Source organism: Colletes latitarsis, chromosome 10, assembly GCF_051014445.1.
Source record: "Colletes latitarsis isolate SP2378_abdomen chromosome 10, iyColLati1, whole genome shotgun sequence".
In the NCBI taxonomy this organism is placed as follows: Eukaryota; Metazoa; Arthropoda; class Insecta; order Hymenoptera; family Colletidae; genus Colletes; species Colletes latitarsis.
The window spans coordinates 10,994,327-11,020,259 of record NC_135143.1 but is presented as its reverse complement, the minus strand read 5'-3'; the positions used below and the strand labels follow the sequence as shown (position 1 = coordinate 11,020,259).

The window sequence follows — 25,933 nt, the reverse complement described above, 5'->3', positions numbered from 1 at the left end:
AACGACGCCGGAGTCGAATAAATTTTATTCGCGAATTATCGAAATTTTAGATTTATTCGTAAATCGAATTCTCGTAACGTTTTCCTTCGTGGATTAGAATCAACGTTCAGGCTAGGAAAGCACTATGCAAGGTCTATTCGCGAATACTAAATATTTTACACGTTATTTAGACCTGATGAGAAATACATTATCGAACAATTTTCAGAAATAAATTCTTTGTATACCTCTTTCATTAATTATATTTGTAATATAAGGAATAATGAAATCTGTAGCAAACGCCATTATTCGGTGACTAAGCTAATATCTTCCGCGGATATTAATTAGCGAGTACTCGCGCCTAATGTAGCGTGCGAAGCAGGGATTGATGAACAAGATATGCCCGATAATCTGTCAGCATCATTACGCGAAACATCATTTTTGGGAAACGGAATATTTTCTACTCGTTAGTCGACCAAAAGCGCTTGAGAATATCAACGATTACACTTGAATATTATCATCGAAGCGTGATCGTTAATTTTAGTTGGTAAAGAATTTGCTTTTGGAGGCAGTTTTAAAATGTACACATATGTAACGTTTTATTTAAGTAAAATTCATATCAACACGATGATTATCGACTTACGAAGGTTTACAATTTCAATGGTTTCCAAAGGAAAATGTCGCGAAAGAAAAATTTTAGTGACATTCATGGATCCTCTAATAATCTTCATGGATTTCTCTAATAATTAAGTCTTTCTCAAATGAAATTTGTCACGTTGTACGAAAGAAGCATCGCGAGATCGTTGATCGGGCACAGATCGTGCGCGAAAGGCTTAATCGATTCGGCTCGCAATCGCGGTGTCTCATGCGCAAAATTCAACCGCGTTAATCATAACGTCACAAGCATCCATCCCGACAGACTGACAAAGCACGTACACGCGTGTCCACGCGCGCTTAATGAATCCCCTTGTGCTCGATGTGCCCGGCCAAAACGCGCACAATACACACGGGAACGCGCGCGTACACGCGAAGAGAGGTGCGGCTGCTGGTGGCATCTGCTCGTTGCTACAGTTGGGACACTTTATGATATCGTGAAATAGTTATTAGACAGGCCGTTTCTACGGTAAGCCGCTGAAAAAATGATGAAACCGACGAACGCCCCCAACAAACTACGTCCAACGGGCCAAATCTGGTCTACGCGCAGAGAGTTTTCCAATCGGAGCAATAAAATATCGAATCCAACGAAAATATAATCACATCGATATTCGATGACGTTGCAGATGACATTCAGACTGTCATTTTTTCGGTTTGTGATTTTTTTTTTAACGGTAGATAGGCTATTTTGTATCGAGATTTTCCAGACACGTTTATTTATCTTATAAGTATGCACAGTATTGTTTTCGGCCAAGAATACATCCTTTATGAAGTGATACAATATTTATAGAAATACTTGAAACGTCCCCGATATGTCTTCTTTCCGATACCAGTTCAAAACTATTTCGACAGAAATAATTGTAAAATTTGATTACTTATATCCAGCGTAGGTGATATCAGAATAATCTAAGAGTCCTTTCTTTCCTCAAACAACTCTTCTCGAGTGAAATGTTCGTTCCTACGATTACTTTTACCCCTTTTTGCCGCGCCAGTTGTTCGCCTCTCGGATCGATCAATTCGCTCATGGTTTCTATTATTCATAAATGTCTTAACTCCATGACCTATTGCAATGTTTATCTTAGTAATAATTTTACCAAAGTTAAATTGTCATAAATTAATTCCCGATACTACATTTTCAGTGGCTGTTTACGTTTAAACGTTTAGACGATCTTCTATTTTATAATAATATTATCTGCCATTCTTTTAATTGTCAAACTCTGAAATATTTAATACATTTAAACGTTTTTATATTAAATTATTTATCGATACGAATCTAAATTTTCTAGTTCATTCGTTTTAGAGCACGTTCGGAAGAGCAGTAGTTTACGCGTTTATTTACGCGAAATTAACTTGATTTATCGCAGTATAATTTCGTTTGCATTTAGAACTGAATCTGATAGCTCCAGTTCTAGTCCAGTCACAATCCAAAGTTCAAAGATCAACGGCAGAGAGGACATGCACGACCGTGGTTGTAAATGGTTGAATTTGTGCCGGTTTCGCGTAATAACTACGCGATAAAAATGATTGCGTGCGTGCAAGGATTTGTCTATTGTAGCATTTATTGATCGAGCCAGGATGCCCCATAATAATGACAGATATTCGCGGGGTACTGTTCCAAGAATCGGGTTCGTGTCTCGTTTAAATTTATACGAGCGTATTAACAGCGAGTTATGAAGTTAGTTTCAGTACTTAGCAAGTGGAACACGTGGAAACAAAATGTTCATTTGTTTCGTTACCTGACAGTTCAAATATTCGGTTGTCGAAGAACTTCTTTGCGATTTTGATGAACGAACTTGAATCTTCTCGTTAATGTATATCGTTTCAAAGATATTTCTTCAAAGAACTACTGCTAACCTTTATTATATTTAAGTCAAACTCAAGTTGTACGAATTGAGAATATTAAAAGAAATAAACTCAGATACTCAATCCTTTTTAATATATTTATCTCATTAATTATAGATTAATATTTATTTAAACGTTCCGATCAGTTGTTGGCGAGTATTAATTTCGAAAAAACAGATTTTTATACAATGTTTTATACAAAGGCAATAGCATCTATTTCGATTAGAAATTTCTATCCAGAGAATTTATACGATAAATATTATTCTTGAATTTAAAAAGTTTCTCTTTTTGTAATATAATGCGTTGCAAAGTATCCCCAGTACGAGTATATAAAGTTTAAAAGAGGATATTGGGCATTACGCACTTTGTTATATGGAAAACTTTTCATGTATTCGGGCAGGTCGTCTGACCACTGCTTGACTCGTTTCACTTATAACTCGGACAGACTTCATTTTTCAGTGGTTTTCGCAACGCTACTCCAACGAGCAACACGATCATTTATTTTTCATTGCGAAGTAGCGTAGCACTGTGTTTTCAAAAGGAATTTGCTTAACTTCGATCGTGTTTTAAATAATTTTGTTGGGGAATCCTTGCTAGTTCTCAGGTGAAAAGTATTTTTCGTTCGGTCGTGCAGATCGAAAGAAATAACAATTTTTGCAGAATTGGTGTCGTACGTTATTGCGTCAGCAGAGCTAAATTTGGGGGGTGTTACATCATTGCCTTTCACAGATATTGATTCTTCTGTGTAGTATGACTCCTTATTGAAGTTATTCCAAGTGTTATTCCATGTGTTCAAGCATGCGTCATACTTAATTTGTAATCGTTTCTCACAGATTATTTCGCAGAATACTACTATTTACACTATCGGGGGAAATAAAATAATCATAGAAATATAGTTTCAAAAGTTCCATAAATAATAAATTTCTGATTAAAATTTACCGTATTAAATGTTGCGCATTAACACTTTCTTTTTATTTAATAAAATCGATGTTACGATAAAAATAATAGTATTTTCTAATTGTCCAAAGTGTTCAGTGTGAAAGAGTTCCTTTTTTAACTATTACGGTTCGCGATAATGCCATTTAGCGTGTACCTGTCAAAGTGCACGATAGATATATAAAATTTTACATTTTAATCATAAACAAGAACAGCGATATGACGTTCAACAACAAGTGACGAGGTAAATATTTTTTGGGGAAAATGTGAAACAACGCGTTAGAGATTCTATCGATACCGGGTAACGATTTTCCCTGCCACCCGCGTACCACCGGACTATTCTTCGAAAAATGTGGCACGGCTGACGGAACATCGATTAAAATCCACGCAGAAAAAGAGAGGAATATTTGGGCGGCATCCGGTAGTTGGTCGAACGAGGACACTTCATAACAGTGCGAAATAATCATAGACGAAGTGCTTCAGGAGGTGTCGGTGAGGGGGTTGTTGGAAATCGGCCGTTCGAAGAATTGGTAGAAGAGGGCGGGTATGGTGCAGGATGGAGCGAGGGGATCGGGATGATCGAATGAAAGGGAAGAGGGATGAAGATGGTCGCGTGAACCAGCGGTCGGACGGCAGGGGATATTTCTGTTAGCGATGGGATCAAACGTGATTCAAATGGTATCGACGTATTTTTATTAAATCGATATTTTACATCGGCCAGCCAATAAACAAGCAAAAGAGTAAAAAGTCAAAATTCTATTCGTGAAAATATTGTTGCAGCACAATATCACACCGATGAAAAGGTTTTTACGATTCGCTAATTTTAAAAGCAATTTTTTTAGTATTTTAAACATCTTTATTGCTGGGGCAATATGTTTTTTCTGAGACAAATGCCTTTAAGAGAAAACAATTTTATACTGTATTTATATATATTTAAAAGAATACGTCATGATAAACGAGGAACTATTTTTTCCAAATAAAAGTTAAATTTATTGTTTGTGAAAACATTGTTGTGCTGCAGTATTATATCGATAAAAACGTTTTTCAAACGAACCTCTGGGGTATTTTATTAATGCTGTAATGTGTCTTTCTCTCTGATGGAATTAAAGAAACTTATTTAAACGAATTTGGAAATTGTTGTAATAGATGTGAAACGCAATATAGTTTCATCTGATCAATACTGCGGTAACTATTTGTAACAGAGAATGCACGAGAGGTCAAAAATGCATCGATGTTGGCAATGGACACCATTTTGCAGCTATGTAACGAATTCTATCCATTTTACCGTTGATTCTGTTTCCAAGCCGGAATTTTCGACGAATCAAATATCACACAAACATACAATTATCACTTTATCAATCATATATATATATATATATTAAAAGTATATAAGCTATATCAAAATGAAAGAGCTTGAAAATATAGACAGGACAAATGTTTACCTTGATGCAGTTATTTTATAATTTGTTTCATACAATATAATTTTATATAATAATGTAGGAGACTATATTATATTATAATGTAATAACAAAAGTCTAAAATTTAATGTTAGATATATTTTAAAGAAGCTTGCTTATCTTGCAATTTAGGGAAAATTAATAAAAACGGAACAACAGGATCAATTATTATTGCACTCTCCTTGTAACGATTGAGAGAGTTAAATACTTCTTTGAGTATTTCTATATTTATTTTGTTATTGTAGTGTTGACACTTGCTTGCAAATTAATATTTCTTCAGAATATTTTGATATCGTAGTTTAATCCTCTTCTAACATTATCAGCTTGTATTATTCAGTACAACGTTTAAAACATTAGACTTCCGAATTTGGTTACTACTAAAACTAAAACTAATTTTCCTTAACTTGTACACGTAATTTCTTCATTTATAACAGTATACTCTAAAATGAGTCCTTAACGCGGACACAGTAACAGGTAAACGTAATTACTATATTAATCCCTTGTCTTCGGGGACAAATTATTTCGCCGGAGATAATCAAAAACCTAATCTAACATTAATCCACAATATCAATCTTGTCGTAACGTTACATTATTGGAAAATTTAATCGCAATCGTTGCGTTTGCACGCGCGTTACAATATTTCCAAACAAGTTAAAATAGGACGGATCAAAATATCCGTAAAAAAACCTATCCGAAAACTACGTGCAATTTTTATTTGGAAATCGAGTTGTCGACAAAAAAAAAAAAACGACTCGCGATATTCCGAAAATTTTATTCGAAAAATCCGTAAATTCCCCGAGTTCGGATCGATAGAAAACTGCAACCAGGAGCCCGGATCGGGCCCATCACTATCTGTGTCGGGCGAAAGGGCAAGAAGGAAGGAAGGGAAATGGGAACGGGGTAGCAGGAGGAGCGGCGAGGAGGGGGGTTAAGGGAGAAATTGCACGCGCAAGCGCCATTTTGCAAACATGGCCAGCCATCTTGTGATGCGTACCGTTCGGAGGTCGTGGTAGGGGTAGGAATATAACCGTTCTTGGTATCGAACTGCGCTTCAGTACCTACGGAGATAGAGACAGGCATAGAACGTTCCTCGACACCTCTGCTGATCGCTGCTCGCGGTTCATCTTCTTGTTTCACTTCCATCTCGTCTCGACGCTTCGCTATTCTTTTCACCGTCAGCATTAATTTCCAATCGAGTATGCGGCCGCGCGAACGGTCCGCCGCGGTTGTCGCGGGTCGGTGTGCGACGAAACGCGTCTGGGAGCTGCGTTCCTGGCATCTCTGCACACAGGGAACGGAAACGACGGGCATGTAACAACGTCTTTAGAAACGTTTTTAAATCGCCGCCTGCCTCTGTCTCCATTTCTCTCTCGATTTCGCTCTCTCTTTCTTCATCCGTTTTTCTTCGTAGCTCCTCGACGAGGATAGCTTAATTAGAAGTTCGTCGGTCGCCGTGTGGAATCGAAAGGGTCGCGCGCGGTCAGGGAAAGAGAGGAACCGTCCTCTGACGGATTCAGAATCGCGCGTTTCGGATCGCCATGCTTCGATTCCGGTTTTCCCTTCGTTTCCCGATTATTCTGCGTTCGATCGTTCGAGCAAAGTGTGTCAGCTCGATTTTTTTTATTAATATACATCCCCACGAGCAGGTTTTATCCTGAGTTTATAGAATCTCGTAAGGCCTTTCGTCGTCATTGAATTTTAAATAATTTTTGTAAGAGGAGCACGTTTCTCCAAAGTTATTTAAAACGATAATTTTTGCTCGCCAGGTGATCTCATCGATTATGTTAGCTAGTATGTGTACGAATTCTCTAAATTGTGGTTGGTCGTTCGTTGAAAGTGTTACAAAGCGTGCGCTGAAAACGGGGTTATGCACGTTGCGAAAAATCGATAAGAAATATTGGACCGGGATTCCTGGTCTGACCACTGCTTGACGCGTTTCACTTAAAACGTCGACGGGCTTCATTTTTCAATGGTTTGCGCTGATCTGTTCCGACCCGCGGCCACGGTCATTTGATTCTCGGTTGCAAATCGGTTCGCTATTCCATCGCGGAGTATATTTTAGAAAATTTCCAGCATTTTCTTTTTTTTTTTTAGATGATATTTTCTTACGAACCTTTCGAGGACATTTCGAACGAGGAGAACGAATTTTATGCGAGAAATATAGTAAATCAAAGGGACTTTGAAATTAGTAATCTTTGGGAACAACTATCGTGCGTTGATTGCGTTAGTATGAGCATTTCGAGGTGTTTCTTCATCGCCATGTTTTCGCAGATATTGATTTTTCTATGCGGCGTGAACCTATATTGAAATTATTTCAACCGTCGCGTTGTTCTTTAAAAATTTTTATCAAAGGCTGCTTCGACTATGATTCTTGAACCGTTTGAAAAATTTATTCTTCCTCGTTCGGAATGTTTAAACGGCCGACCGTGATAAATAAAATTGCCCGACAACGTTAAGCGTCGGGACAATCAGATTTTAACAAATAAAAGTGTTCATGGAAAGTGATAAACAATTTACACGCGTTGTGTACAGTAGAAAATTGGCCAGTTGGGAATTTCATCATTGTTCCAAAGTCCCGTTCGTTCTAGAGCGACGCGATTCGACTTCTCTACCTGTTGCACGCTGCTTTCATAGGAAATTACCTTACCGACATATTGAACATTGTCATTTCTGTCTATAGACGGTAATCCTGTTCAGAAACGTGCCATCCTGGATTACAACGTACATCGACCCCTTTTCTGCCTTTTCCATCGTTATCGTCAATTTTATTCGCGCGATAAAATCGTTAGTTCGTTTCCACCGTGGATCTATTCGGTGCAAAATTGTGTCATCTAATTAATTAATTGCTATTCGTCGTCTACAAATTTTAACGAAATAGAGATTCGAAGATACTTTTAGAGATATGTTACAAGTGTCGCGTTAAAAATGCTGACATCAATCAAAACTAGACGTTTTTAGATTATTAGATTTAGTTTTTGTCCCCATCGAATTTAGAAGAATTTCTGTGCCACGTTAAAATCAGATATTAATTTATACTTGTTCAACCCCGTAAAGAGATTTATTTTACTTATTTCGTGCCTCAAGCAGAATATCGAATACAGAGGCCCTCCGTTACATTTTAAAATTATTATCACCATTTTGTAACACGTCTCGCAATATACTGTAAATTATAATTTAATTGATAAAAAGAAATAGGTATTAAAAATCGATACAAATTTACTAGTCCAAGTTCTAAATTGCTCGGTGCTAAATTTAATTACGACCGTTCCGTGAACCAGTTTCGCCGTTTCGTAATCGAATTCTAATTCGTCCGGATAATTTTGAAGAGCGCGCTGAGAAATCGAGGCGACGAAAAATTTCGAGTTCCCTTTGATTCAAAGTTTTAACCAATCTCGTTAGAGCAGGGAAAGGACGAGCATCGCGTTACTTTCTTTCACTTGTTTCATCCTGATAAATGGCATCGCGTCAAGGAAATTAATTCTGCTTCGTAGAAGGATACTAAGTATCTACCTGTTGCACCGTAGTACGAGACGAGACGAAGCGGTCTCGATCGTTTTTGGGAGAATCGCGAAGGAGTAAGAGTACGCGCGCGCGTGTGTGTGTGAGAGAGAGAACGAAAGAGAGAGAAAGAGTGAAAGAAGGACAAATGGGGAGAGAAGGAGAGATAGGGAAGGAGAAAGCTGCAGCACTTGGCGAATGAAAAATTTTACGCGTCTACGCGTAGGAAGAAACCTACTGGTACTTACGTCGCTGGCTTCGCAACTTGTTGCTGGTCGCCTCGAGATCTCTAAACTTCTCGATTTCCGGTGTCGTCTCTTGACCAGGTATGAGCTCAATTTTCAAATGGAAACGATTCTTGCACCCACGCTACGAAAAATACCCGGACTCCTCGCATATTTGAAGAGCAATTCTTAATTCTTCTTTTTTTTTTAATTTGTTAACGATCGTATTTATCAGTAATTTGTGATCGCACGATGAAGAATTATTACGTTCGGTAGACTTAATGATATGCTAATCTATGTACTTTTGAGAAACGTACTTTAAATGTTTTGCTTGAAATATAATTTTCTTATTTTATGGTGATGAATGAAGTGGCTACTTGCGTCATTTATGTGTAACAATTAATTAATTATACATTTCCTACAACACACGTAATATATTTATTAATGTTTCATTGACCATGATTTAATTCAAATCGAAGGTATAATGATTTCCTGTTTAATGAGTATTAGTTAATGTGATATTGCATTTGACGATCGCATTTGTTTCGTTTAAATTACAATAATTTTTTGTAATTTTTTGAATTACCAGAATCGAAAAAGAAATTGTTAACTTGAAAATTACTATTGTTACTTTACAACGTATTCTTTACTTAGGTCCTTCGTGTGATACTTGCACGAGTGAAAATAAATTTATTTTATATTATTTTATATCCCGACAATTTGAAAAAATTTCTAAGATTTCTTTATCGATAGCTACTACTTTGAAAGTCTCGATACACATTTAATTATGCGAAAGAATGCCGTAAATCTCCTTCGAGTTTTTACCGTATAATCCAGTCCTTTAAACACTTCTTCGTCTTTGTATTAATTCCTTTTTAATTACAACCCCCGAGACGTCTTATCTTTCAGCGACGGTTTGTCGATATTCCTTTGACATCGATATAAAAATTTGCTCGGATATCGTTTCAATACCTCCGAGGTTGTTTCTTCAGATCATCTCCTTTGCCAGGAACATTTGTTTTCGTTTTGTCGCTAGTATGTCTCGAGATTTCTCGGTTTATTCTCTCGACCGTCCTTTGAAAGAAGAATGTATACCTCCGATTTATGTATAAGATATTCAGAAAAGGGTTTTCAATTCAAGGGGCGTGTAATACACTCTGAATTGAGTAGAAAATGCTCCTTTATTTCTCTGCTTGTTCAAGAAACGTGCAAACAAATGATCATATAAAAATTCCAGCCTTCTTATTTTCATATTTTTATAAGATGTCCGTATTTTAAAAGATCCTTAGTGCTGCATAAATCACATTATTTCGAATCGAAAACTTTCCGAATGAATTTCTTTTCTCAAAATGCACGTAATTCTTTGAAGTCGCCTTACAAAAATTATTCTATAAATTTTTTTTAGAGAAAATAATTAGAGAATCACGCGTACGAATACAACGCAACATTAATTAAATTATTTTGAAAGTTTGGACGTAACTGGGCTTCACATGAATTATTCTACATTTTATAGAGGACACTCTAAAAGTTTCTGATATAGTAAAATAGGGTGAATTTCAAACAAGTTTCTTAACTACGTGTTTATATGTACATTTTTGCACGAAATGCAAATTAGATCTGGTAAAAAATAGTACACGCAATTCAAAATGTTATTATTTATCGATAATGAAATATAAAAAAAATTCTTTTCCTAATTTTATCGAATTTCATAAAAATATTTTGTGTCTTTGGAACACGGAAGTTTAATAAAATAGCAGTTTCGGTTGACTATTTTTAATAATATCCAGATTTCAGGAGAATTCGAAACGATCAAAGAGGCGAGTATCCTCGAAGGGATTTCGAGGCGCAACAGTTCTTAAACAGTCTAGCTTTTTTTTTTTACGTTCTCAACGTCGAACGAAGGGCTCGCTCATTTATTTTGTAAAAGGACGGCGCGACAGAATGACGGTGAAAAAAATTCGAAATATCCATCTCCCTGAGTTATGTGTGAAGAGCGGACTCACCTGTTGCGCGTTAATTCGACGTCAGGGAAAGGGGCAGGAGAGGGGGAGTGAGAGTAGGGAGGGAGAAAAGGGTGGTAGAGGGGGGAGGGGGGGAAGAAGATCGCGCCGCTTCTTTCGTGCAACATTTAAACAATTCTCTTCGACGCGGTCATACACGACCTGTTGCGCCGTTAATTTAATGAAAAATTCAACCGAGTGCCAGGCGGTGCTCTGCGCGTCGTGGAATTTCATAGGGTGCATGTAAAGGACATTTTCAGAAATGTTTTTTATACGGACCTTATTCCTCGTCTTGAGTTCCTAAGGCGCGTCGGAGGACAGAAGATTCCAACGCGTTTAAGAGTCCCGGAGTCAGAAAAGGCTGCGTTGCTAATCCGTTAAGTCGTATTGACGCGAACCGTTTTAGCCGAGGGACTTATTCGCGAGACGTCTTAACGTTCTTTTTAATTATTTTCTTGACAGAAGAATTACACGAAAAAATATTAAATATAAAAGTTACTCGGTTCCAACGGTGGAGCACAACTATTTTATTTATTTTTTTTTTTAAACTCGTTGACTCGTTATTATCAGAATTCTCTTCCATTCTTCACAATTTAATGCCAAGTTCTAATCGAGCACTGGTTTAGAAACGATCTGGAATATCACCGATGCACCCACGCTGGCTCATTTCGATTTCTTTCTCGTTTCGCGAGAATTCAATTCCGAGACAATACCCGATTTCTCCTGGATCTCTTACGTAAAATTCCTTCGATAAATGTATGACTAGTCTGCACCGTGTCTCTAGATGGCGACACATCTAATGTAGTTCATAACACTTGATTTGGGCCACATGTTATATGAACAGATACGGAACGTATGTGATCATGTATGAATAGATATGAATCGGATTCACGTTAGATACGAGTACATATGATTGAATACGGACCATATATGAGTCATAAGGGACATTATCTGATGTCATATGTGCAATGATATTATACATAACTGAAGGTGAATGGTCGAATAATATTACACGTGAACTTGTATTATCGTCTACGAGACTATATAGGATTATATTTAATAATATATGGCATCCTATGCATATATTATTATATAATAATGTATTTTAATACTAATTCGATAAAATTATACGTGAACTCTGGAAATGATATATGATTAATTAGGGCATAATATGAGTACGTACCATCTTACATGGATGTGAACTGATATTATGTATGTGTATTGCTTGATACGACCACATATTATTTCATAAGATTATGTATTTTCTTGTACCGCTAATTCATATATCATTCGTAATTCGGATATACCTGTATTTCCTCAGGTAACGTTAATAATTTCATTGATCAAACTATTTTTAACCACAGATGCTGAAGCGAGTCGAATCATTTTCGTTGCTTTTGCTCTTTGACTGTTGCTGATCGATTAACGCCTGAACGATATTTCTGAGCGGCATGATTTTCCACCAACGAAAACTCGTCGTGCAGAAAACAGGAAAGAAGTTTGGTTGCAGCTGCGGTGAGTGAAAAACAATTTTTAATTCATAACGTTACGTACAACGAATGACGGAAATTTGCATGTTATTTTCCGCCGCCTAAATAGAAATACAATCCTTCTGAAAGAGTAATTTTTGGAAAGGTATGCAATATACTAAACTCTATTATTGGAAGGAAACGTAGGTTCATAGTGTTCGATTATTTATTAGAAGGGACAATATATCTTTAATAGAATAATACACTGGTTTCGTCATAGAGCTTTATTACTTGTGTGAAAGCTAGTTTATTCGTTATATTTAAGAGTTATATTTGAGAATATTTAATAAATCAATTTTACAACTTATAGAAAATACATTGAATTTAGTAGTATCTCGAAGGTTTTGTCGATAAATAATTTGATATATAAAAGCTTAAGTAATCATAAAAAAGATCCTCAAAATATTTAGAACCAGTAGTTAATTTAGTGAAGTATTCTACAAGGCAGAAATTTCTATAAAAATATGCTTCATTACACGAGTAATAATGGAATACAATATTCCAGTTCGAGATTTTACGAAACACGTAAGTCGAGCCTGGTGGATGGTAGAAGCGAGTTCATTGACTATCGAAAAATGTTAAAAATCTTCTTTTCCCCCTCTGAGGAAAAAACAAAACTGTATCGATTCCGTGAAAGGAGGGTCGAACCAATTTGAGGGTCGATAGGCATTGCAGCGAAGCCACCGCAAGAATTTAATTTAACGAGCAATTTTTCTATCACCCTCAGCAGCAAGGAGAATAAAGTTTTGGGAAGGAAAGGCTTGCCAGAAGCATCCGTGTTGCTATCGATACGGGATTTTCTGTCGTTCGATTCATTTTTCACCAATTTACTCACGGATACTGTATGGAATTTAGAAATTATTAGGTCCAACGACGAACGAAGAAACCTATTTCGAATAATTATATTTTTAAGAAGTAAATTCCGGTTATTCGGATCAAAATACCAAAAATAAGTAGTTCGATTCACCCTTTAAGAGCACACTATTCTACGATACGGATCTTTTGTTTAATAGTTTAATTTGGAGGACTGTTTTCACCCTTTCAACGTGAATTTTGTTTTATGAAAAGAATTTGTGCCGATATTTTTGACAGTTTCATTAAAATTAGGTACAAGATGTTTCAAGATGAGCGATACAATCGAATGAAAAATAATTCTACACGCAAAATAGTGTCCTAAATACGGAATAAAATCTTTCGCGAGTTGTGTTTCCAAGGTAATTAAATTTCAATACTGTCGAGTGTGATTGAATAAGATTCGACTGGCGCGTCTGTCCATTATCGTCTCCTTCTACTTATGGCGGTGTCCAAGCGGTACTGCAGCGTTCCTCAAGCTGTAGGTCACAGCTCCAAACTGGGTCACGGCTATACCACAAAGTTTCAGGTTGAAAGAAAAATTTTTGAAAATTTAAATTGAATTTTAATTTTTCATGGAATAAGTGGTATGTATCTACAATCGTCTCTACCTTCGTTTCGAATATAAACAGACAGTATTTGCGTTACGAAATCACCTAATTAGCTTGGTTGGATAAATTCTCGACGGGTGGATAATTTATATCGGTCGCGTAAGATGGGTTAATACGGCGTACGTGTATTAAAACTTACGTAACGTACGATTTACAGAGCGACGGTTGGCTCTGCGGGCAGGAGAGACAAAATGGAGGGCGATTAAGTTTTACTTACGAGCATCATGATACCGAGAAGCGTTTTGAGTACATCGTATACGAGGGAACGATTAAGGATGCGCGTTAGCCGGTCGTCGCTTGGCCGCTTAATGGTGGGCCATCGTGGAATTCATTAGGCGATTGTCTAATTAAGTTAATCGACTCGGGGGTCCTCTTGCCATCATAAAAGTCACGTTGCGCGCCTCGACGCCGCCGATCGAGGCGTTTCCAGCGATGAAGTAGTTACTTTACTTGCGGATAATGGTGATAGAAGTCACGACTCGGATTATTTGATGGAGGATAAAGAGGTATTACGGCACTGGTCGAATAGCTTCAGCATTTTATTTCATTCTACCCTACCCGTATACACCACTGGCGAAAATAAGTCGAAAATGTAACATAAGAAAACATTCAAGTCTGGGGATTCATTGTTTTGGTCTTTCTAGGAATTTTTTTACAGACAAAGTTTAAGTTACCTAATCTCGACGCTTTGCGTACATATTCATTTATGTTTCGGGAATATCCGCAATATTTTTCAAGCGAAATTAATCAAAACTGACTGAATTATATGTCGTTGAACGAGTTACTGGCTGGCACAAGATTCAAATAATTTTTCTCCAAAAGACACGCTTGATTCTCGTTTTTATTTCGATTCGTAGAATCTCTACTAATTTTTGATCCGGTACGCCGCGATTACAAATATTAGTGCAGGCCGGAATGAAATATTAAATTTTGCAGTTTCTCGAGCAGCGTAGCGCACAATGGAATGTCGTTACAGTATTGTACGGGATACGTGATTTCGTCGTTAAACACTACAACAGGACAATAAGCACGGACAAGTAACGGTCGTTATAAACATTCAACAATCATTACGATCCCGAACGCGAGCGATCCGCTCTAAACTGGGCAGTAAATCCGCGCGGGCTATTAAAACCGCGGAGTGTGATTTGAATTTAAGCGATCGTCTCTAATTGTATGTTCCGTTTAATTGGAAATTTTTAATTAAAATCCGCGGGAAATCGAAAATCAGGCGTTGTAGAACCGCGGGCACGTAACGAAACGCGTGCCATTGGATAATAAGGGCACGCGGGAATCGCGAAACGTGGTCGAATCAGCGACTAACAACAATAGTGCAAGGTTAATTCCGCCAGAAACGAGATTTCCTTTCTTTTTTTTTCCTCCGTTTATTTTTCTTTCGTTTTTCGTTTCCACGATAGTTTCGTTCCGCTGTTGTGTTCGAACTCGACGATCGACTCGATTACACGGACGCGATATTTCGTCGCGACAATAATCCCCGGCGGCGACCAAACGAAGCTAGTCGAACGTCAGTTTCCATTTGTGCCGCAAGGAATTAGGAAAACACTATGGATAACCGATCGAATCGATCGTAGATGAATCGCGGTTCGAATAGTTCGTTGGCCTTTTTGCGAAAAATGGTGAAGTGCGAGGGCGATGCACACGGAAGGATAAAGGGCTTCGAAGTTATTATTAGGATCCTTTTCAGGACTATATTACGTTGTACGTGATATTCCAGATCTGTAAGTAAACATTCGAGTTGATAAAATTTTGTCAGATTGTTTCCTTTTTTTGTTTTTTCTTGATCTTTCGTGTGACCTTTCTGTAACACTTTAACCGCCATGTCACACATATATATGTATATTCGTGGTCATTAATACGTTGATGGCTATCGAAATAACATTATCGACGTTCCACCATTGCAATTATCGTAATTGGCCCTTGCAATAATGATTTATCGGACGACATCCGTTACGCTCGATATAATCTATGGCAACGTATCATCCGTAGCTATTTCCGTACGCAAGGCTCAAATAAATTTTCTGTATTCCCTCGCGAAAAAGCGCCAACCGGGATCGCGAGATTGGTTGGATGCATTTCATTCGTTTGACGATTGATGCGTTTCACGCGGTTTCGCGAAACGTGGCTAATTCTAACCAGGCAAATGGAAATTGACGTTCGAGTAGCTTCGTCTGTTATCGGAATCAATATTATCGGGAATTACAAATCAACTATTACTACTGTCGCTGCCCGCTCGCGTTAGTGGTTTATGGTAATTAATCTTCCACCAAACCGCTGAATCGTTGTGTTCCTTTTTCTTCCAATTATTAATTACAGACCGTCCGTCATTAATGCATGAAAATTAAAATAATGCCGGATAATGGGATTCGACGATCGATGCAAAATAAGGAAAAGCTATTAGAGAGACGAATTGATGCGTAAACAATCAGTCGCCGGAAGTACTACGAATTAATGATTGAACGTCGTGGAGAACCGGAAGCTGCTAATAATATGAGACGATATTATGCAAAAACGACGAGCAGAGACAGAATAAATTTATTAACTCTGGTACAGCATACAGACTAACAAAACTTTCTTTGCGAATGAATAAAAAATGTTTGACGTCGTTTTATAAAAGAATTTGCTAAATGGACAAATTCTTCGGCGAAATTGAAAAATTTCAAAACGTTCAAAAAAAATTATTTTTGGTTGCAGGGGTCGATTACAATCATTTTTGGTGAATAGACATACCCCCGAAATCCTACGCACTTTCGAGAAAAAAATTCCTAATCGAAAATTTCATGTCTGACCACACCATTGATATGTTTCACTGAAATTTCATGCGTATGTTTAAAACATCATAACTCCTGAACGGATTGGACGATTTTAATGTTTAAAAAAGCGAACAACGCCTATTTAGGTGAGGAATATGTAAAAATCGTAAAAATATTCGAAAAGTTGATCCTTGACTCCGAAAAATAAGAAAAACCCCATAAAAATGGTCCAATTTTCGAACGGCCATAGCTCCTACAATAGTGAATATATTTCAATGAAACTTTTTTCTGAAGTAGAGGTCATAGGTACCTACAAAAAAGTATTTGACAACTTCTCTATAGGGCGTCAAACAAAATTACTAAAAATGAAAAACGAATTTTTAAGAAAAATCGTTAGGGAGTAGGTGCCTAAATTTTTCAACGAAAAAAAAAAATTTTAAATCGCTCTGAAAAAATTACTTCCGGTTGCAGGGATTAATTACAATCATTTTTGGTGAATAGATATACCCTCGAAATCCTACGCGTTTTCGAGAAAAAAATTCATTATCGAAAATATAATGTGTGGCTAGAAATGTTTCTGTAATTTCATTCTCTGTCTCACTTCCTCTTGCGTTCATTTCTGTAACCTGTTGATAATGTTGCGAGTGAAATTTACTGTACTTCACACTATATACTTTTCTCAGAAAAAAAATCATAAAAATTACGTATTTTGTGTACGTATTTACCGGAAAGTTTCCTTAATAAAAATTATCAAACATTTTACAATATGCATGTACGTGCATTGTCGACTAGAATTTTTAATTTTTTTTAATAAACTTTGTCTAGTTTCTTTGTAGAATAGTTTAGGTTGAGTTATAGGTAATACGTTAATATAAATGTAATCGCTGTATTAAGATCGTTATTCCGACGAGCTCTGGTATTCACAGGGACCGTTTTGATACGCATTGTTGCTAGGATAACACTGTTTGTAGATGTCCTTCCCTTAGGACACGATATACAAGGCTACGCTCTTACGAAAACAAATCAAGCACGCTGTAACCTCAGTGGCCGTGTGACCGTCGTCGTGAATACATCGCGTTGTGTAAACTGGGCAAGTGACGTGTATTCCGTTCATCAGTATTCTGCAACAGTTATGTCATTGGATTTTTCATTCGGAAAGTGGTAAGGGATTCTTGTTTGCCGTGTAAATATTAAAATATTTACATTAACAATATTATACCTTTTTCCTGAATTACAGAAAAGTATACATCAGTATGTTGATATTCAATTTATCGAAAAGCGTGCTTTTTCAGTTAACGTCGATTTTCAATATTACATTCGAATTTACATTCCAACCAAATTTATAGATTTATTTATTGAAACTGTTTGAAGATTATTATTCGATTTATTAATTATTTACTGCAATTACATTGAAATTATTGGTTTTTGAATCAATAAATTTTCGAAGCACTCCTTTCTGACTCTACTACGAATTTTAGCCAAACCTTTTTGCTCGGAACAATTGGACGAACTCATTTATTATCCGACGAGACGGATAATTATCATTCTGATAAAGAACACTCCGTAAACCTCGAAATATTATTATAACATTGCTTATACATTGAAAATTTTCCAAAAATCCAGAGACGAAATATCAAAGCACACATTAGTACATTTCTGAAACTACTTTCGCACGTTTTAAAATATTTATGAATTGTAATCGTAATACGAATAATAAATATATTTTTCCATAAATTCACAACTCTTGGACTGAAATGACATGTACAATGCATAAATTCGTACATGATAAAAGGAGTGAATTTTGAAACTTATTACGCGTGTAATATTTAATATTACCGCCTAGGAGGATGGCCTAAGTCGACTTTACTTACCGGTTCGCTAACGATAAAAAATACTAAGGGTGGACAAATTACGTTGTTTGGCCTGTACGTGTAACAGTTTCCATTTAAATACCTCAACCAATACATATAATCGGTTGCCTCGTTCCCCATCTCTGTTCACCGATGTGACAAAGAGGGAAAAGGCAACGCGGTCCAATAAATTAGTCGTATGCGGTTTACTCGTGCGCACATCGGTGCATTTCGTGCGGTTTTATTGCAGCGGTATTGGTTTTTTGCGTACGATTGGAAATGCACGCCAATTCTTTCCGGCAAAAATTATTATGTAACTTCGATCGCGTACGTGCACCGAAAGTTAGCGGTGATTTATCGCGCAATTTTATTTTCGTACAGATCTACCGACCGTTTCATATTTCTAACAAACGCTTTCCTATCGTTCATTCAAAATAATTACACTCCACGAGACAAACTTGTAAATTACTTCCGTTCTTTGTTCTTTTTACTTTTTTACGTGGACTTGTAACGATTGCTAGGGCAATTACTGGAAACGAAACTTGCCACAAATTCGATAGTTGCGTGACACCGGATGCGAGCTACGTGTAATTAACGAGATCCTACTGTACGTAATATCTATCCCATTGTTCGGAAGTTTGAATCATTCCTCGATCCCTTTAAAAATGAAGCTTCTTTTTAATATTTGTTTGCAATTTAATTATTAATACTTTAATTATTTAAACACATTAGTTACTTATTTATACAAACCTTACGAACCTTACGAAAAATTGAAGCAGTATTTACCTTTTGGCTCGACTAAATTTCCTATGTGCTTCAATTATAATCTATATTAATTTTGAAAGTATTGTGCTATTCTCGTTAGAATAAAATGGATTAGGTTTTCATAACGTTGATTAATTGGGGGAGCATCGAAACCTATCCACAGGCATAACCGTATCACAACAGACGTGAATATATCGAACACATTTTCAATTAATTAAAGTAATTAACTTATTAAACTAATCCTTCCCTCGCGAAATGAACGTTAAACGTTCGCTTATAATTACTTTAGATAAGAGAAGTAGGTCGAAATTCATATGCTACGCGAAAGACTAAAGTTTTGTTAAAAATAGCAGTTATCGTAGGGATTTTGCGGTGTACGCGGAGCGTTCCATTAAAAAAATTAACACAATAATCTTGATAATGAATGGAGCGTGCATGGTTTTGAATTTCGCGCAGCCGGTGATACCGTCTCTTTAGTAATTTTTCTCTTTTTCGACACCGTGAACAAAAAAAAAAAACGAACGCGTTCAGAGGGAGAAAAGGGTGGCATTAAATACCAGAGAAATGTAAAAATTCGCTTCGCGACCCGAATACTCGACGATTCGGTAAAAATGTTAAACATTGAGGGTAAACGGTGAAATATAACCCGAGATAAGCGCGCGAAATAATGTCGCGCTGATGCGACATCAGGCAGCCGTGAAAAGGGTTGAACGGAATGTAAGAGAAGAACTTTCCTGTTACGCGTTCGCGGAATCTGTCAACGGATATGCGGGTAGGTTTGAAAAAAAGCAAGAAAAACAAAATACAGCGATGATAGCGGTGGTGGGACACAAAAGGCACAATAGACGGTAAAAAACTTTTCTCAACGATAGGAAAGGAGGTGAGCGTTGTAGGCGCAGGCAGAAAACCAAAGAATTCAGGTTAATGGAAAGCAGCGCAGGGGAAATTGGAACGTTTTTGCTCCCCTTTGAAGTTTCCAGGAGTTCTGTAATCATTCCTCTTTTCTTCTCAATTTTCTTCGAAGTAATTGATTTCAGGCGCCGTTACGTCTATTTCGCTTCGTTCGTATAAATATCGAGCTGACACGAGGTTTTATCGTTCTGTTTTTGGTATTTGTAAAACAATGGTTAAGGTTGATCAATCGTGGACTAAATACAGGGTGTTCGACCACCCCTGGGAAATATTTGTAATGGGAGATTCTAGAAGCTAAAATAGGACCAAAATCAAGAATACTAATTTGTTGACGGAGGTTTCGTTAAAAAGTTATTAACGTTTAAAATTCCGCCCGTACTGAATTCTTTTGTAAAAAGTGAGTAGGATTTCGGAAGAAAAATAATTTTTTTAGAACGCTTTGAGATTTTTTAATTTTGTCGAAAAATTTCACATCTTTTCGAATTTTTTTGTAATAATTTTGTTTGACGTCCTATAGAAAAGTTGTCTAATACTTTTTTGTAGATATCTATGAACTCTACTTCAGAAAAAAGTTTCATTGAAATATATTCACTATTGTAGGAGTTATGGCTGTTTGAAAATTGGATCATTTTTATGGGGTTTTCCTCATTTTGTGTGGTTAAGAATCAACTTTTCGATTATTTTTGGATTTTCTACATATTCTTCATTAAAATACGTGCCGTTTGCATTTTAAAATATTAAAATTGTCCAATCCATTCAGAAGTTATGATGTTTTAAAGATTTGCATGAAATTTCCGGGGTACATTTCTGGCCATACATTATATTTTCGTTTAGGAATTTATTTCTCGAAATTGCACAGGATTTCAAAGGCATGTCTATTCATAAAAAATGATTGTAATTGATCCTTGCAACCGAAAATAATTTTTTCAGAACAATTTGGAACACATGAAATTTCTGGGGAATCATTCATTCATGATCAGACATTATATTTTCGGTAACGAATTTTTTTCTCGAAATTGCGCAGGATTTCAAAGGTATGTCTATTCATCAAAAATGATTGTAATTCACCCCTGCAACCAAAAATAATTTTTTCAGAATGATTTGAAATTTTTTAATTTCGCCGAAAAATTTTCCGGTCATAATGGAACTTTAAACGTTAATAACTTTTCAATGAAGCGTCAATCAACAAATTGGTATTCTTGATTTTCGTCTTATTTTGACCTCTAGAATCTCCCATTAAAATTTTTCCCAAGGGTGGCCGAACACCCTGTATAATTCAGAAGTAAAAATATCTAAGTTTTAATCACCGAGCAGCTGCTCTGGTCCGTGATTTTCAAGTTAGGTACGAATAAAAATGTACTCGTTGCTCGTTCGTTGGATTTTTGTGCTTGATAAAGCGACTCGTGGCGAACAAAATTCATACTGGATCCTGCGGTAATATCCCTTTCAAGGCGCTTTAAAAATAAACGCTTCAATTATGACGGTGATTATCAGGATATCCGAGGCGAAATCCGATCTCCGATGAGATTTCGCTAACGCTGCGGTTTCTAGTCACCTTGAAAAGGGATATACGATTGCCGTATTAAAAGGTTATCGGTGTTCGACCGAAGATTTCTGTTTAGAAACGCCTTCGTCGGGGAATCCCGAGTCAACGTCGTTGTATCGCGTTACGCGAATTCGACGCCAAAGTGAAGGAAAATACATTTAACGTCTTCGTGGCTTTTTTTTAGAGCACTTTCGCGCTCCACGCTCCTCCATTTCTCTGTCACGTTTCTACCTGGCCTACCTGGTCCTCCATTTCTCTGTCACGTTTCTAAAAGTAGTTTCGCCCGAAAATAGAATTCTGATGAAAATAAATGTTTTGCGGCAAGACGTCGGCCCGGGAATTCCCAAAAATCCGTCTTATTTGGAAATTGAACTAGGAAATTAATAGTACAGGGGGGGGGAGACAGCTATTTTATACTAATGCTTTTCTATGTCGAATGAAGTCTTCAAATTGCATAAATAAATAAATAAAATTGTGTGAAGCATGTCTCGTTTATACATATTTGTGGCACTCTTGGATAGCAATATGGATTACGTTTTTCTCCTTTGGAAAAAGGAAATTGGCACGTGTAAAAAAATTGTAGTTCTTGCTCGGCTAAAAACACCTTGCGCGTAAAGTGGCTAAACGACATCCATTGGATTGCGTTTAAAATCGCGTAACAGGGGATGAAAGCCCGCGGATGCAAGGATGGAAGTCGACCGTAGGTGTGGGAGGCGAATCGAGTTAAACCTTAATCAGGCATAAATGGTGGCGCAAACGTAACTTTTAACGGGCCAATAAAAAGGAGGAAATGAAAATCGTCAGCGAGCGTGCAGCCGTTGCGAGTTTGATAATAATGGTGGGCGGAATACGCGCGACGAGAGAAACGTTTTACTGGTCCGGAGTTTATCGTTGCTCGTCCACGAAACGCCGGTGACGCGGACGAATTTATCGATGCTACACGTCGATTAGAATTGTGCGGACTCGGTCAACCGCGATTCACTTTTGCTTTTCGAAAATTCTCCGCCAGCCTGTTGGCCGAGCTTTCCAGGAATAATGCCAATCGCTCGAAGGCCGATTCGCATTCAACGACGACGTATTCAACGTTCGTGTTTGCTTCGATTATTGTTACTTGGACCAATCTACGTTGTCGATGTCGTATTGCCAAAGATCCTTTTGGTGTTCAAAAATCAAAAAAAAAGTTAGAGATCTGAGAATACGAGTGTAGTGTTGTGAAGTTTCTTTATTCTTGAAGCAAAGTTGAGTTTAAACGAATGAATTTCCTTTTTTATGCTTGTTATAACAAGTAGGAATGTAACTATATTATAATTATGTAGGATTTTTCAAACATTAATAATAACAAAACTGTAATTGCTCCTTCGCCTTAAAACCACACAACTCATGCCTCGCTCGCAACCCACCACTCTCACACGCGATTCAAACGAAACTGAACTGATCATCATTTACTATATCCTTCACTCCTACAATAATAATAATTAAATTTCTTAAGTCTCCTAGTATTCCTTACAACACAGTTCCTCTGTATTTTATTTTCACAGAAAAATGAAATTTCTATTAGATCAGATAACTCAGGAAAGTTTTCTATATTTTCAATCTATTTTTCGTCGACGATTCAATGTCCACGTAACGTAGAATTAATTCTGTCGATTATTGATAATCAAAAAACGCCAAGGAAACAGACAACTCGAAAGAATTTGAATGATATTGTAATCTGCCGATCGCGTCTTGAGCTAAACGAAAGCTAATTTACAATTTAGCTTGCGGTTATTCGAGTCGGGAATTGTCAGATCGAAACACAGAATGATCGACTGTCTGACTATCTGACAGAGGGGGGCGATCGATCTTTCGGCGTCGCCGCTTTGCAAGTCAGGAACGCTGAGAGAGGGCTGGAAAATGCCGATGAATGTTGGATGGAATGCCACGAGCTTCAAATATTCAGGTTCGGTTATGATTTAGGGTTGTTTTGCCGATTGATTTTTATTTTCCCTGAAATGTTCCGTATGCGATACCCACGATATTTCGCATGTGTGGATATTAAAAGCAGATCCGTCCGTATTGAAAATGGATACCGCAATAATTTTGAATAGTGGATTTTAAAAAATTCTGTCCCTCACTTTGCAAAATATTTTTTAAACATACTCTTCATCTTTGTAACAGCTTCTAATAATTTTTTCAATATTCTTGTCGTCATTTATTTAGTACAATAATTAATTCGTTTATTGTACATGTTAAATAACAATCTAAAAAGACAAATCAGAATTGGAAAATTCAATAAAATATGACGATTATATTCCCTAGAGATGCATGCAAAATTGTATTTTCTCTGACATAGTCTTATTCAAGAGTGAATTTACGATATTCGTCATTTTGAATTTGGCATTTTCAATTCTACAGTCGTGGTCGGATATTTAAAAGAAAAATTCTTGCGACAAAGAGCGAAGAAATATTACGTACGGGATTAGAATTATCAAGAAATTAAATCCGAGTAAAAGCTGTTTAAACCAGAACCAGCATAAGAATTACGATGGTTCGTATGCACGGATCGATGCCACTTCGTTATCGTTTTATAAAGGCAGCCATTTCCGATTTGTTCGAGTGCCTAAATGCGTTACTTCTCCCCTTTGTCGAGGTCGTTTCCCGATTCAATAAAATTCGAATTTCTGGGAAACAGTGGCGCGGGTTCATGCACGGTATATATATGGGACGAAGAAACTTTATCGGGTCATGAAGTGTGACTGGTAAATGAAACGAATAGAAAGACGACGCGGCTGGCTCGCAGGTAGCTGGCAACGAATACACGAGATAAGAAAAAAGTTGGAAGTGAAATATAAGTTTGGCGGAGATAGGGGGCAGAGTAAAGCGTGCTGGCGTTACTGGGAATTCCGCAATATAGGCAGCAACTACGGGTAAAACAGAGGGTCCGTGCAGAGAGATAGCACATTTTTTATTCGGGGCTCAAGCTGCGCTGAGAAGAACTGATGGACCGTGGTGGATTCGAACGATAGTTGATTGTAGCTCGCGAATCGGGATGAAAATAAATCGTACACCGGGCAGGGAAGTTTCACGCGCCAAGAAACGAATACATTCTTCGACGCCGAAATCGAAAAATTTGTTCAGACGTCTACAGGTGAATATCCGTATTTTCATAAAGTAAACATTTTTTAGCTGAAGTACACGGTACGAAAATAACTTGGGAAGCGTCGATCTTAGAGAGGACTTGAAAAAGATTTATTATCTACCTCGATGCTTTCACTTTGAAATTTTCGTAATTCGAGAGATTTAATTATATTAAAAATAGTAGAATCATTTGGAAGCTTGGGTAACTTTAGTTTTTTGATTTTTATTTTATTTCACTCGATCGATGAAATGGGAAGAAACATTGTGATTTATGTTTAATACAAAGTTTTTTTAAATTTCGGGGAGATGATTGAGGGCAAAATTATTTAGGTACAAAGTCAGGGTATTTCGAGACCACCTTCAATTCGTATACTTCTGATTACATAAGCTCCGGTCTGAGTAAACGTTGCAGTATGGCAGTTTACATGAATGCAGGCATCAAAGATGTTTGAGAACTGTTGATATTACGGATGTCTCGACTCTAATCGAGGTACTAGTTGGGCGCTGTTAAACATGCGGTCATTCACGAACCCCATCATTAAGTCACACAAGAAATAAATTCATCCAAGCGCTATTCCTGTCTGTTTGAGAACTAGGAAAATATTTATGCAATTTCCTTTCGGTGTAAAATTCAATATCGCTAAAACAAACTTGTTTTTCCGTGGCGTGGATTAGCCAGAAAAAATCTATTCTACGTTTGAATAGAATTCAATTTCACATTTTACATTGTAAAATATTTTAGTGGTTTGGAATTATTCCAATCACTAGCTATTATTAATTTTTTTATTTACGAGTCGAAAGCTTGAGGCGTACATTTAAGGCATTTGGGTAACTAATTATACAATATAGTCATTCTATGCGAGGAAATAAATCGAAAATATACAATAAAATTTTTTCATACGATGCTTTGTATTCGGGAAAATTAATGGAGTACGATTCGGTACAACTTCACTATTGTGTCTGACCATTATTCGCTATTTTCACTTGTTACGGTGTTTTTAAACATTGGCAAGTTGTGTTATTATTTGATTCTACTATTTTGTGACTAATTACGACTAGCTAGAACGAATAATGTCGTGTCAACGTCAATGCTTTTCAACCCAACGCTTCACGTAAGTAGAAATAACCAATAATGGTCGGGCATATCAGTGTCATATTCAATCGCGTATTTGATGAGTTTCCAGCTTCAAATTTTATTTTATATTGGCAAATAGTAGCCCTATTGCTCTATCCGTTTTCGATAAAAAATATGCATTTCCATAAATATTTATATCATAAATAGATATAAATACTAAAACAGAGTCACGTTTCATTCGTTTTCCACAATTTAAACGTTTTATATTACTCCGCTCTAATTCTTAAAAACACTTTAAAAATTCGGACTCGTAGAATGTTA

General features: G+C 36.8%; 1 long non-coding RNA gene across 1 annotated transcript in view; it reads left to right on the top strand.

Annotated features, from left to right (window-relative positions):
* Positions 1–6,896: 6,896 nt before the first annotated feature.
* LOC143346586 (uncharacterized) overlaps positions 6,897–25,933 on the top strand; it is a 164,921-nt gene continuing 145,884 nt past the window's right edge. The window contains exons 1-2 of the long non-coding RNA XR_013080444.1: positions 6,897–8,689; positions 11,952–12,102. This is a non-coding gene — a long non-coding RNA (uncharacterized LOC143346586). The remainder of the gene's footprint in view (positions 8,690–11,951; positions 12,103–25,933) is intronic.